This window comes from Cynoglossus semilaevis, chromosome 19 (assembly GCF_000523025.1).
Source record: "Cynoglossus semilaevis isolate Cse_v1.0 chromosome 19, Cse_v1.0, whole genome shotgun sequence".
NCBI classification, from domain to species: Eukaryota; Metazoa; Chordata; class Actinopteri; order Pleuronectiformes; family Cynoglossidae; genus Cynoglossus; species Cynoglossus semilaevis.
This window is the reverse complement of record NC_024325.1, coordinates 16324605-16328318: the sequence shown is the minus strand read 5'-3', so window position 1 is coordinate 16328318 and position 3714 is coordinate 16324605. Positions and strand designations below refer to the sequence as shown.

General features: G+C 47.8%; 1 protein-coding gene across 1 annotated transcript in view; it reads left to right on the top strand.

The window, feature by feature from the left end:
• The window catches only part of sgcd (sarcoglycan, delta (dystrophin-associated glycoprotein)), a 25921-nt gene that overhangs the window by 2757 nt on the left and 19450 nt on the right, over positions 1–3714 (top strand). The window contains exon 2 of the mRNA XM_008333356.3: positions 3354–3550. The gene's annotated coding sequence lies outside the window, so the exon portion shown is untranslated. The remainder of the gene's footprint in view (positions 1–3353; positions 3551–3714) is intronic.

Sequence of the window (3714 nt, the reverse complement as noted above, 5' to 3'; positions counted from 1 at the left end):
GTGACCCCACTGCACCTGAATGGCCGGAAGAAATGTGACGTCGGTTCAACTCCCACCACCACCACCCCCCAGCCCTCCCTTCTCTCTGGGCTACCTGTTAATAACTCCACCCTCAGGCTAGCTGCATTAATCCATGCCCCCCCTGCTGGCTGTCTTTGCTGCAGGAGGTCATCACCAGGGTGTGTGTGTGTGTGTGTGTTTAATGGTGTCGTTTAAAATCACGCTGAGGCCTGAGATAACACTGCAGCTCCATCTCTGTTAGCTTTGGCTGGATGACACACACACACACACACACACACACACACACACAGAGTTAGTTCACAACCTCAGACGTCTACTATTTGAACTCCATAGAATTCAGTGGTAAAAGAAAAACAGGAGGAGGAGTTCAGCCCCCCCCCCCCCCCAAACTACTGCTCCTCACTCTGTTTACCCCTGGGGTAAAAAAATAGGAATGGATGTGTTTGTGTGTGTGATGATGATGATGAAGATGATGATGATGGTGGTGATGATGATGAAATGTGACCAGCGGAGAGGGTGTGGTCAGAGGAGGGGGTGTGGTCAGAAGAGGGGGTGTGGTCAGAGGAGGGGGTGTGGTCATACGAGGGGTGTGGTCAGAAGATGGGGTGTGGTCAGAGGAGGGGGTGTGGTCAGAAGAGGGGGTGTGGTCAGAAGAGGGGGTGTGGCGTGGTCAGGGTTGGGCTCAGTGTTTGTGTTGAAGTTAATGTGGAGAATAAAGCAGAGCAGTAAAGCAGTTTGATGAGGCTGCAGTAAAATTAAGATTCAGTGAGTGAAGCTGAGCTTTAGTTTGACTGCAGACACTTAACGAGCTGAAGGAACCCCCCCCTCCCCCCACACACACACAGTGTAACACATCCAGCTCCTTTAGAAGTTTCTTTAAATCCATCAATAATGGTTTAATTACATGCAGCTAATTATATTTAAGGTGTTTGTTTCTCATCAATAAAGGACTAACAGGAACTTTTCTCACAGATTCATGGAGTTCAGCAGCAGCAGTAACAGCAGCAGTAACAAGAGCAACAGCAGCAGTAACAAGAGTAACAGCAGCAGTAACAACAGTAACAGCAGCATTAACAACAGTAACAGTAGCAGCAGTAACAGCAGCAGCAGTAACAGCAGCAGTAACAACAGTAACAGTGACAGCAGCAGTAACAGCAGCAGCAACAACAGTAACAGTGGCAGCAGCAGTAACAGCAGCAGTAACAACAGTGACAGCAGCAGTAACAGCAGCAGTAACAACAGTGACAGCAGCAGCAACAGCAGCAGTAACAACAGTAACAGCAGCAGTAACAAGAGTAACAGCAGCAGTAACAGCAGAAGTAACAACAGTAACAGCAGCAGTAACAAGAGTAACAGCAGCAGTAACAACAGTAACAGTAACAGCAGCAGTAACAACAGTGACAGCAGCAGTAACAACAGTAACAGCAGCAGCAGTAACAGCAGCAGCAGCAACAGCAACAGCAGGAACAGCAGCAGTAACAGCAGCAGTAACAACAGTAACAGCAGCAGCAGTAACAGCAGCAGCAGTAACAGCAGCAGCAGCAACAGCAACAGCAGGAACAGCAGCAGTAACAGCAGCAGTAACAACAGTAACAGTGACAGCAGCAGTAACAACAGTAACAGCAGCATTAACAACAGTAACAGTAGCAGCAGTAACAGCAGCAGTAACAGCAGCAGCAGTAACAGCAGCAGTAACAACAGGAACAGCAGAAGTAACAACAGTAACAGCAGCAGTAACAAGAGTAACAGCAGCAGTAACAGCAGAAGTAACAACAGTAACAGCAGCAGTAACAACAGTGACAGCAGCAGTAACAGCAGCAGTAACAGCAGCAGCAACAACAGTAACAGTGGCAGCAGCAGTAACAGCAGCAGTAACAACAGTAACAGTAGCAGCAGCAACAGCAGCAGCAGTAACAGCAGCAGTAACAGCAGCAACAGTAACAGCAGCAGTAACAGCAGTAACAGCAGCAGTAATTGTTGCTGTTACTGTTACAGCATTCTGGTGTAAAAGTGCTGAGTCATCCTCTGTACAGGCGCAGGCATCAGTTCCACTTACTGTTTGTGTGGAACCTCCTGCTGTTCTGACCCACTGAGTGAGTGGTGAATGAATCAAGCGCTCCCTCTGACGTTCTCGTTGATGGAGACACCGTCTTGTAGTGTTTCCTGTTTCTCATCAGTTGCAGGAAGTGATACGTGGTGTTTTTACCTGTAAGCGTCAAGTGCTCTGTGATTGGTCGTCTGCAGCAGACTCTCCGTTAGCTTTCCCGTGTGGCTAACTATTATGTAAAGTGATAACGTGAGAACATTTGGTACCGAGTTCTCTTCTCTAGGCCAGTAATCATAAAACAGTTCCCACAAACAGTCACAGGTTCTCTTCACTCCTTCAACAGTTCTTGGTGACTGGAATGAGGTACTAATTAAAAATGGTTCCTGTGCACCAGCATCCTGACAAATCCAGTCGAGTTCAACGGTTCTGTCCAAGTCCAAGAAGGAACTGTGCCTTTGTTCGGTAGTTCTAAGTTCTAAGTACTTAAGTAAGTAAATGCACCACTGGTACCTCTGCACCTCTGGTTTAAACCAGTGAAGAGAGATTAGAATATGGATTAGCTGGATTAGCAATGGTCCTGGATTAGGTCCACGCTCCAGGGGTTTTCCTTCTACAACACCAGTATTGATCCACTGCTGGTCCGGCCGAGGCTGGTGTGCCAGCTGATCGATGAGGTCCAGAGACCTCTGCTGGACAGAGAGCAGCCATAAATCAGAGGAATCAATATCAGCAGGCTGCAGGTGATCAGTACCGATGGTTCTGAACTGAACAGTTCCCCGAGGAGACGAGCAGAGAACAAAACATCCCCAGGATGGACAGCAGAAACAAATATGATGAAATCTCCCACAATCCCCTGCAGCTGGCCAAGTTCATCCTGCTCTAAAGTTCTCCTGGTCCTCACTCTTCACTGGTTTTCATTTATTTATAGTTCTGTTCAACGACTGCTGCTCTAAGCCCCGCCTCCAAAGAAACACAGACCAATGACAGTGAGCATTGGCTGCATCCTGGTTAAAGCCAAAGTTGAAAGATGTGGTCACTAGCAGGTATCACGTGATCTGAAGGGCGTGCACGTGATCTGAAGGGCGTGCACGTGATCTGAAGGGCGTGCACGTGATCTGAAGGGCGTGCACGTGCGGAATTGAATCCATTCAAACAAAGGATTTGTTCAAACAAAGTTCCTAATTAAAAGCAGTTTGTTTGTTTTTCTGGCTCTGGTGACCTCACTTCCTCTGGTGACCTCACTTCCTCTGGTGACCTCACTTTTCCTGGTCCTCTTCTGCTGCAGGTCCATGTTGGAATCCTCTCAAAACCTGGTCCAGGACAGGAATGCTAAGTCCTGAACAGCCATCAGATCTGCCTTGTTTTGGCTCTGATACCAGGAGGTGGAGTGAGCCAGGCAGAACCAGAACCAGAACCACAACCACAACCACAACCACAACCAGAACCACAACCAGAACCAGAGGCATCTGCTGCTGCTTTACGGTAGATTCTTGTCTTTTAAAAACATCCACTGTTTTTTTTTCTGTTTGTTTTCTGAAGTCACGCTCCTGAGGTCTGGGTTCAGGTGATACTGATGCTAGTCTACCAGGTGATACTGAGGCTAGTCTACCAGGTGATACTGATGCTAGTCTACCAGGTGATACTGA